The sequence below is a fragment of the Lepidochelys kempii genome, chromosome 26 (assembly GCF_965140265.1).
Source record: "Lepidochelys kempii isolate rLepKem1 chromosome 26, rLepKem1.hap2, whole genome shotgun sequence".
Taxonomy (NCBI): Eukaryota; Metazoa; Chordata; order Testudines; family Cheloniidae; genus Lepidochelys; species Lepidochelys kempii.
In genome coordinates, this window is record NC_133281.1 from 13,534,392 (window position 1) to 13,545,267 (window position 10,876).

At 49.1% G+C, this 10,876-nt stretch overlaps 1 protein-coding gene across 4 annotated transcripts in view; it reads right to left on the bottom strand.

Moving 5' to 3' along the window:
- The window catches only part of LOC140903513 (glycerol-3-phosphate acyltransferase 2, mitochondrial-like), a 175,081-nt gene extending 164,539 nt beyond the window's left edge, over positions 1-10,542 (bottom strand). For all 4 annotated transcript variants that reach the window (XM_073324880.1, XM_073324882.1, XM_073324877.1 and 1 more), the window contains exons 1-3: positions 10,371-10,542; positions 7,256-7,350; positions 4,845-5,228 (exon numbers count right to left, since the gene is read on the bottom strand). The gene's annotated coding sequence lies outside the window, so the exon portion shown is untranslated. The remainder of the gene's footprint in view (positions 1-4,844; positions 5,229-7,255; positions 7,351-10,370) is intronic.
- Between the last annotated feature and the right edge of the window lie 334 nt (positions 10,543-10,876).

The window sequence follows — 10,876 nt, forward strand, 5'->3', positions numbered from 1 at the left end:
GTCTAGAGAACACAAGGCACAAACCACTCCAGCAAACCAAGAACTTCATACCCAGGAGCTGCTCCCAAAGCAGGTAGGGATACTTCCTTATCCCGCTGCCTTCCACGGGCAGCTCCTTCCCTGCTGCCAGCACCTCCCCTTCCCGATCGAGAGCAGGGCTCTGTCCCCAGTAATCTGATCAACGTAGCCCTGGTCAATACTCTCATCTGAGCCACTCCATCAGTGGTAGCCTGTATCCTGCCCTCCTCCCCTTTGGCTCAGCAGAGCTGCGTTAGCACCCTGGCTCGATCCCCGAGGGCATAGCTTTTCAAACTGTGGGGCACCGTGAGAGGTTATCAGGGGGCGCACAAGGACCTGATGTGAAGTAGGACAGTCCCCCATCCTTGCTACTTGCCGAGGAGCAGGAGGCAGCCGGCACACAAGGGGAGGGGTTGGAGAGCGAGCCCACCTCTGAAGTACCAGTTGCTACCCTGCACGTGCCCCCGATGCTGGGCCGGTGGTAACAGGCAGCAGTGGGGTCAGACGGCTGAAACATGGAGGAATCAGCTGAAGCCAACAGGTGGACTCAGCAGGCGCAGCCTGGTAGGGATCGTGGCCTGAGCGAGCAGCAGGCTAGGGGAGAAAGCAAGGGGACTGGGCAGAGCCATGTAGGGGTCTTGGGGGCAGGGCTTGGCTGTGAAGGAGAGGGGAGAAAGAGGTGGGCATGCATGGGACATGAAACTACAAAGGGGGCTGCACAGTGAAAAACTCTGGGAATCTCTGACTAGCGGGAACCCTGCGTGGCTTGTGCCACCTACCCCAGATCTATCCCAGGTGCTGATGTGGCTGGGTGGGTGACAAGGGGTATGATGACTGGTTCCTGGGGTGGGGGAGGGAAGCTACCCATGTTACTGAACACCATGCAGGCCCCTGCAACCCTATCTCCATCACTCATCCCCTCCCCCTACTTCATACCCATCTCACTTGGCACCAGGCAACCTTGTGCAGTCCCTGTTGGCTCCAGGGAAAGGATGGAGAAGGACCAGCCTCCACCAAGACTTTAAGGCTCCTGGCCAGTCTCCTCTTTACACCAGAGTTCATCCTACTTTCTCCTGCCGTGGACAGCCTGAGATGCTCCATGGCTCCTCCCCTAGAAGAGCAGGTGTGTCCCAGGACCTGCCCGAGCAGCTCCGATTCTGGTTTCCCTACCAGAGGAGCCCTGTGCCCTGCCCTTCTCTAGCCACTAAGGAGGATGGGGTGGGTGTTTGGAGGATGGGCCAGGCTGATCTGGACTGCTCTTCTGTAACAGGGAGGAAGTAGGCCCCCTGACCAACCTGGCATCATTCACAGAATCGTCATTCCTAAATCATCACCCCTGCCAACAGCTCATCTGGAGCCCTCGTGCCGACCCTGCTCTGCCAGTCCAGCTTATCTGCTTCGACAGGCAGCCATGTCTCCTTTGCCTCACCTCATGTGCCTGGAATAGGGTTTCTGTCCCAAACCCCCTGGCATAGATTTCAAAGCCAGAAAGGTCCATTGTGATCATCTCGTCTGATCTGTATCAGACAGGCCAGAGAAGGTCCCCACAATAATTCCTAGGGCAGATCTGTTAGAAAGACATCCCGTCTTGATTTTAACAAGTGTCAGTGATGGACAGTTCACCGTGACCCTTGGGAAATTGTTCCTATGGCTAATTACTCCCACAGTTAAAAGTTTATACCTTGCTTCCAGTCCGAGTTTGTCTAGCTTCAACTTCCAGCTATTGGATCATATTAGACCGTCCTCTGCCAGATTGAAAAGCCCAATATTAAATGTTCGTTCCCCATGTAGGTACTGAAAGACTGTGATCAAGTCGCCCCTTAATCTTCTCTTTGTTAAGCTAAATAGATTCAAAGAGCTCAATTGATCACTGTAAAGCATGTCTCCACCTTTGCTCCTGACCTCTTCAGGGCAAGCAACGTGGTCACAATTTTCAAAGCCAGATACTAAATATGAGGCTTCTAAATCTATATTTAGACACTCCAATCTATCAGCGACTCATGTCCCCACCTGTAAAATGTGGATACATAATTCTTCCTTTCTCCCACGCTTTGTCTTTCTCGTCTGCCTAGGCTCAGAGGACCTGGAACTCCAACACTAAAAGCACAAACCTCTAAAACTTAAGCTGAAGAAACAGAGCTGTCAGAAGATTTTTGTCAAAACAGCTTTCCATTGGAAAATGCCATTTTGATTAAACCAAAATTTTTCACGGAATCATGTCAATTGTGACAAAATTTCATTTACAAAAATTGGAAAAAAATGTCTAAACATCCCATTTTGACAACAAGTTGCGAGTTTTCGTATCAAAACAACTTCTTGTTTTGAAATTCTCTATTTCACGTACAATTTTTTTTAAGTTAAAAAGGGTGAACATTCAAAACGCTGCATTTTGATTTATCACCACAAAAATGTTTCAGCAGACTCAAAAGGATTCTCTTTTCAGGATTTCGTTCCCCACCCCAAATTTCAACATTTTGGCTTTTCGTCCCAATTCAGGATGAATTTTTTTTTTTTTTTGGTCAAAACCTCAGATTTTTTGTGGGATGGAAAAACCATTTTTCTGACCAGCTCTGTAAAGTCATAACTCCTCTAGCAGGTAGCTATAGTAAACTCTGATCCTCTGTGGATCAGCCACTATAAGGGGACGAGTCACGTGTACTTGAGAAGACAGATGGTGTTGCTATTAAGAAGATCTGAATTCCCAGATGTGCCACAGGCCCAAATCCTCAAGTGAAGTCAGTGCAAGTTAGGAGCTTAAGTACTTTGAGGGTCTGGACCTCATCTATAAGACAGAGATAATGATACCTCCCATTCACTGCTCCTTCCTTTATCTTTCCCTGCTCGTTGGGGTAGGGCAGGGATTGTCTCTTCCTATATGTCTATACAGCACCTATCACAAGAGAGCCCCAATCTCAGTTTTCAGAGTAACAGCCGTGTTAGTCTGTATTCGCAAAAAGAAAAGGAGTACTTGTGGCACCTTAGAGACTAACCAATTTATTTGAGCATAAGCTTTCGTGAGCTACAGCTCACTTCATCGGATGCATACTGTGGAAACTGCCAATCTCAGTTGATACTTTTAGGCACCATGGAAACAAAAATAATAAGGAAGCATCCTTTTCTTGTCTGGTAAGTGCATTGCTCAGGGGCTGTATCGGAGCAGTGGATGTCCCCCTGCTTGAGGGATGGAGTCTATGCCAGATATTCCTGTGCGGCTTCGTGTGGTGGCGAGCACCCAGGGGAAGGGAAGCTGCCTCTCATCTGGGATGGAAATTGCTCAAATTGTTCCTTTTCGGAGCATTCCTCCTACTCCCCACCCCATCACTCTTCCCTGCCAAGACTTCCTCGCCGGGGAGCCGCATGAGAGGAGGTTTGTCTGGAGCATCTCCCCCCACCACCGTGCTTCGTGTTTCAGCGGGGCTTTTCGTTCCCGTTCGTTAAAAATCTCCAGCACTCAAATCGTCGCCACTTGACAGCCCCAAGGAAGGCAATTACCCGTGGCTGATCTGAGCGTAGGGAATTGCCTCCTCTGCCTCCCCCTGAAAAGAATAGGCCTCCCAAACAAAAACCAAACTGCTTCCCTGTGAGCTAACCGCCTCGTGGCTAGCAGGGCGAGAGGAGGCATGGGTGTGACAGGAGAGGGGAATCCAGTGCAGGTCAGTTCCCACCATAGCCGCCCATGGTAGGCGAGTGGGTGTATATTTTCGCTGTGCAGGGAGGAGCAGGATACGTCTGGATGCTATTCTCATGTTCTTCTTACATCTCACACCTTTAATCAATGGCAGCAGGCCAGCTGATGGGGGGGGTCACCTTTGCTGTGGGCTATAAGCCAAATCAAGACAAGAGGTAAAACTTCCTAATTACTTAAAGCCCAAGTCTCACAGCAAGAAGTAGTCCCTGCCTGGAAAAGCTTACGAGCTAAATAAACAAAACAGACAAAGGGTGGGAGGAGAAACTGAGGCACAGAAAGGGGAAGTGACTTGCCCAAGGTCACACAGCGGGTCACTATCAGAGCTAGGACTCAAACCCTGGTCTCCTAACTCCCAGCGTAGTGCCTCCAACAGATTGTCTCGCTCTGCCCGCTGTCTCATAACCCTTTCTTCTCTGTTACATGCAAGGTTCAGAACAGGCTCTCAGCAGCAAGGATCTTGAAAGAGGGACTCGATCCTTTTACGGGAAGTGAGTGCTGGTGGTTCAATAATGCTGAAGGCCAAGAGCCAGTCTCTACAGGAGAGGGCAGCGAGCATATAAGCTACACACGGCCCTACCAAGCTGGCTTCACTGCTTGTGCTGGTGCTATCTGCCATACAAGTTTAGGCGTCGCTCCATTTCCCATCACACAAGCATTTAGGCCCAGAAGGGTTTTTTTTAAAAGTATCAAAAGGTTCCCAACAGCAGAATCCACCCTCTGCAAGATCAGCCATGTAGAGCAGGACCCATTAGCCCTAGAGTTTAATATGGCTAACTCTGACTATCGCTTCAAATGGCCCTCACTCACCGCACGCCCCGTGGACCATCCCGCCCTATGTAGCGGTTAGCAACGCAATCCCTAGCTAGCCATGCAAGCTGGAGAAGCCCAGGGGATGACAGTCCTATGATGCAACCGTGATCCTGGCAACCCCAGCCTGGCAAAATTCCACTGGCCAGCACCAAGTGGTGTTCACAGGTATACAGGGAAAAATCCTTATCAGGATTAATGTCTGGCAGACACAGAGGTCAGTTTTGCCAGGTTTGCTTCCCCTGTGTTACCACATGCCCAGCTAAAAGCTGTAAAGCCATAACCCTTAACAAGATGCTTTCCCCAGATGATGGGTGTAGAATGGACTTACCATAGCGAGCTCTCCCCGCCTAGCAGCCCTCCAGTGCTCTGCCTCTTTTTGTGAGCCAATTCTCCAGCCAGGTCACGTTCAGTCCCACCCCTTCCAGGGTAACAGAGAGTCCAACAAACAAGTGTCCTGTGTCCTTACATCAGGTCTTCAGCCCAGATTCCTGGGGGCTGGCAGGGAAGCCCAGGCCCTCTCTCTCCTGTGGGTTCCAGCCCAAGGCTCTGTAGTGAACAGGCAGGATCTGTCTATTCAGACCCTCCTCAGCTACCTCCTTGGGCTTCTTTCTACCACAGCCCCTTCGGGCCCACTCCATACCTGTGTTCTTCTCAGGCTCCACAACCTCCACCTTCCATGGCCACCCTTCTGTCAGAGCCAGGACTCAACGGCCTAGAATCAGAGAAATATCGGGCTGGAAGGGACCTCAAGACGTTACCAAGTCCAGGCCCCTGCGCTCAGGCAGGACCAAGTGAATCTGGAGGAGTTTGTCCAACCTGGTCTTAAAACCCTCCCGTGGTGGTGATGCCACAGCCTCCCCGCCTAGGTCAGAGTTTAACTACCCTTATAATTACAAAGTTTCTCCTAGTATCTAACCTAAATTTCCCTTGCTGCAGATTAAGCCCATTGCTTCTTGTCCTACCTTCGTGGACACGGCACAACCAATCTCTTTATAACTGCCCTTAACATATTTGAAGACTATCATCAGGTCCCCCCCTCAGTTTGCTTTTCTCAAGGTTAAACATGCCCAGATTTTTTAATCTTTCCTCAGAGGTCAGGTTTTCTCAATCTTTCATTACTTTTGTTGCTCTCCTCTGGACTCTCCCCAATTTGTCCCCATCTTTCCTAAACTGTGGTGCCCAGAATTGGACACAATACTCCAGCTGGTGCCCCACGACTGCCAAGTAGAGCAGGACAGTGACCTCCTGTGTCTTTTCACAACTGAATCACAGTGCTGATTCATATTCAAATTTGTGATCATCAGTAGCCCCCAGCTCCTTTTCAGGTGTCCTGACACCTAGCCAGTTACTCCCCATTCCTTTGGAATCCCCCAAATGAAAATATAAACTTAAACCAACTTCTGCCCTGCTTGGGCTTGGCCTTTCTTCCCTCTTAAATCTCCCCTGCTTCCTTCCTCAACCGAACACCTCCCAGGGCTCCCCTCTGGATGTTCAGACCCTTCCCTCACCACTGGAGCTTGCTCCACCCCGCTGGCTGCTCTGTGTCTCTCCTGACCCTTCACCAGAGCTGATTCTCAGGAGAGGGTCCCAAGAAGTATGTTCCCTGAGCCTCCTCTTTCCTCTGCTGCCCAGAAGTCCTTCCCTGGCCCAGAGAGGGACTACACAATTCTTTCCCGGCAGCCCCCTTGTCTCTGGGCTTCTTCCCTTCATAATCACCCGAGCTCCTTTCTACCGGGGCTCCCTCTTTAACTGGGCTCGCCTCACCCTCATCAAAACATAAGAACGGCCATACTGGATCAGAGCAATGGTCCATCTAGCCCAGTATCCTGTCTTCTGACAGTGGTGCCAGATGCTTCAGATGGAGTAAACAGAACAGGACAATCTATTGAGTGATCCATCCCGTTGTCCAGTCCCAGCTTCTAACAGTCAGACGTTTAGGGACACCCAAAGCATGGGGTTGTGTCCCTGATCATATTGGCTAACAGCCATTGCTGGCCCTATCCTCCAGGAATGTATCTAATTCTTTTTTTAACCCAGTTATACTTTTGGCCTTCACAACATCCCCTGGCAACAACTGCGGCAGGTGGTGTGAAGAATTACTTCCTTCTTTTGGTTTTAAACCTGCTGCCTGCTAATTTCAATGGGTGACCCCTTGTTTGCGTGCTATGAGAAGGAGTAAATCACACTTCCTTATTCACTTTCTCCACACCAGTCATGGTTTTATAGACCTCGATCATATCCCCCCCTTAGTCATCTCTTTTCCAAGCTGCAAAGTCCCAGTCTTATTAATCTCTCCTCATATGGAAGCTGTTCCATACCCCTAATCATTTTTGTTACCTTTCTCCGCACTTTTTTCCAATTCTAATATACCTTTTTTGAGATGGATCACCCAGAACTGCAGGCAGTATTCAAGGTGTGGGCGTACCATGGATTTATATAGTGGCACTATGATATTTTCTGTTTTATAATCTATCCCTTCCTAATTGTTCCTAACATTCTGTTCACTTTTTTGCCTGGCACTGCACACGGGGCAGATGTTTTCAGAAAACTATCCTTGATGACTCCAAGAGCTCTTTCTTGATTGGTAACAGCTAATGTCAACCCCGTCATTGTGTATGTGTTTTCCAATGTGCATTACTTTGCACTGATTAACATTGAATTTCACCTGCCGTTTTGTTGCCCAGTCACTCAGTTTAGTGTGATCCCTTTGTAACTCTTTGCAGTCTGCCTTGGACTTACCTATCTCGAGTAATTTTGAATTGTCTGCAAACTTTGCCACTTCACTGTTTGCTGTTTACCCCCTTTTCCAGAACATTGCCCCTCTTCAGGTGGATCTGCAAACGGATACAGATTTCAGCTGGTACCTGAGGACAGAAGTGACCCCTCAGCACCAACATAATACAATCCCAGGATTAGGTCCATTGTCACTCAGCGATTCTACGAACGACGTCTGTTCCTACCCCTTCCCAGAGCGGAGCAGCCCATAATTCTCCTGAATACCTATCCCCCTCCCACAACACACAGACCTTTAACAAAAGAGGCCGGTAGCCCAGGTATTAGTGGTAAGAGTTCAGATCATGCTAAACACCTTTGCTGGGCTCTGTTCAGCGTCAGAGGATTTGCGTGGGTGCCAGAGGTGCAGTGTGGGACTCGGAACAGACGTCGTCAGTAACTCAGACACACCACGGCAGAACTGGAGGGCCAGGCAGTCAATGGGGTGATGGGAGCACAGACGGGATGCTCCCTGAGAATCCTCGTCATCTTTGTTACTGATGATTCCTGCTAGAAAGGGGCCAGGGAGTAGTAAGGGCTAGTCAGCCTGGGCAGGTTCTAAGCTACAGCTTTGCCTCAGCAGAGGATGTGTCCCACCAATGCAGCTGATGGTGTCACCTCTATAACCTGGAGCTAAGACCAGGTGCGTGTCACTGGTAAGATTAAAGTCTGCATGCCGTCATCATATCCCTGCGGGGTAAGGCAGAACCACCCCCATTTCACAGATGAGGCACAGGGAGCAGAGCGTCTCACCGACCCCATATTCAGCTGGGCTGGGGAAGCTAGCGCAGAGTCTGCCCCTGCAGGAGGCTCAGATCACCTACCCCACCCCCTGGGTGACATGAATGCGGCGAACATGGCCTATTCCTCGCTTTGGCTGCGGGAGAGCATCTCTGCCTCCACCCCCGTCTCCCTCGCATCTGGGCACGTGGTTCCTCCTCCCCAGGGCGATTTTAACGGCACGCTGGAAAGGAAAATCCCACAGAGATGAAGCAGGGAAAGAGCAGCAATTGTGCCCTGCCATTTCATTAATGATCTTCGGCTCCGCTACGGAGCCCAGCAACAAGAAACTGGCTAATTCGTTTCTGGGCTTTGTACGGCTCGAGTCTTAAAGCTTCAAAGACGACAGGAAAACTGCCGAAGATCAGAGAGTGAAAAATGGAGACTTCTAGAAAGGGCTTCCGCCCTGCAGATGGAGGCTCACAAAAGGAGCCGAGGAGATGGCTACCACCCCACCGAGGACCTTGTATTCTAACATATGCATTCTAAATGCCGTGACTGTTCTCAGGATAAAATGCATTTGGCGTTTGCTAGCAAAAAAAAAAAAAAAAAAGATGTGTGACAGTAAATGTCTAGAAATAATATTAAGTCACTGAGTGATTGAAACACGCTGAGATGGAATAACTTGCTGTTCTGGTTCAGAATAGCAGGATTCTAATAAGAAGTGCATTACAAAGATAACTCAAAGAAAGCTGTCTACTTAATGGCTAAAGTAACCAGCCCCTAGACACATGATTTGTGAGCACCAGAAAGTGACAAGTTCCTTAAAACGTTAAATGATTTTTTAGATTAATGGAATAACTATTGCTGAACTTTTGCCCCCGTTATTTAAGTATTTGTAGTAAGTTAAGATGAGGATTCCAGATTTTGGTAGAAGAAGAAGTATCAAAATAAATGTAAACGATCAGCAGCCCGTGCTTAAGTATGTGTGATTTTAGTATTTTTAGGATGAAGATTCTGTCTCTAATTTATTTTCATTGCCTGAAAAGGCCATTTTAAATTAACTCGACACCTTTCTGTAATTAATTGTCTAAACCCCCAGACAGTAATTTTAGCTCTACCGTTGGGTGTACTGTCCTATACAGTCCCACAAATTGCTGATTGGAATATATCTCGACTGGTGTTTAACCCTAGGTAGTGCAACTTGGCGCATAACTGGATTGCCAAGTGAAGGATCTATATTTGGGATCAATAGTCACTATTCGCTGAATAAGCTAAGTGTAATTTGACTATTATGTGATTAATTTAGGATGTAGCCATAGGATAAAGTTTACCCCAGGGGTTAAACTGGTGGTAATTTCACCACTGTGTGTTTAGCTTCAAGGAATAAGAGACTGGCTTGCAATGACTGGATCTTTCTTTCTTGAGAAGAGTTAACATTTTGTGTTACACTCAATCTTTTAAAGTTTATGACAGTATCCTAAAAGCACCTCTGCTCTGTCTTCGCTAATTTCCCATTTTCTTTTTAAACTCTATTTTGATTAGTAAAATGGATCAAATTCCTAAGGAATCTCAAACCCTGACTTTCACTCCACAACCTGACGTGACAGCCATCGTGAAGGGAGCTGGTTTATTTTGCTTGACTGAAATATCCAACTAGGTGGTGGGGAGAGAGAAAGCACAGAAGAAGGGCAATGCAGAAGTAGAACCACCGGGATTTGGTGGGGGAATAGGGGGAAGAGGAATGACGTGCGTTGGGTTGGAAGAAGGGAGTAGAGATAAGTGGTGGGGAAGGGGCATTGATGAGGGTAGAGACAATCTCAGAACTATATACGCAGTCACATGTAGTCAAACTTCTCGGCTATCACCAGGTCTCTCTCTCTCCATGAAGAATTGTCTCTTCCCCAGGGCTGTGGACTGGGCAGCGAGCTTCCTCTTCTGCGCTCGCCTCTTCCTCTCTTCCCTCTCTGCTCCCAGGAGACGGGCAGTGACATGTCCAGCTCCTGGAGAGAGCAGCTCTTCCCTGCTCAAGGACGCCAGGCGGGCGAGGAGCTGAGAGAAGGGAGAGGAGTGCGCTCGTGGGGCGGAGGCAGGTCCTTCCCAAAGGAAGGCTTGGTGGGAGGCGCTTGGCTGCTGCCCTGCTTCAGAGTGACATGTCTGGTGCCGCTGATGCAACTGGCCTTATGTTTCCTGGGGCACGACACAGTTCCCTAAAGACACCAAGTTTTAAATCCCTCCCAGCAGCACATGGTGGCTGAAAGGACGATTACTTTGGGATAGGAAGAGGCCACGTCCCTCTCTCTCCAGAGTAACGGCCCCAACAGCAGCAGAGTCACTACAGATTTACACTGGTATGACAGACCTGAACCGGGCTCCCCGTCTTTCATGGGACACCAACAACTCCACAACCGTCGTGTCGGGATGCCTACAACCGGGAGAGGTCTTTTTGGGTTGCGTTCTCTGCGGCAGGTCCATGTTGCAGCTCCCCTGCACGCAATCAGGGTCCCCTCTTGTTGGTGTGGGTCTCTCACACAGCAACGAGCGCAAGGCTAAAGAGGAAATTGAGATTGAAAATGCAGAAACAACAGGGGAAATGAAAGGTGTCTGTGGGGGGCCCTCTGGAACTATTGTTAACTTGTTTATTTTTAAACAAATACCTTTTGGGTTGGCCTTCTCTCTTTAATGTGAGATCCAGAGCCTGCCCCGGGCTATGGCTGCCATCTCCCAATCCCACTCCCTCCACGCACACACGTTCGCGTACCTCAGACATGGCATCACCTTAGCTGTGCAGCCCTCAAGCTCCCTTCCCACATTCCCTGCCACTGTCTGTTGCTCCCGATTGTTCCATCTACCCCAGCGTGCCACCAG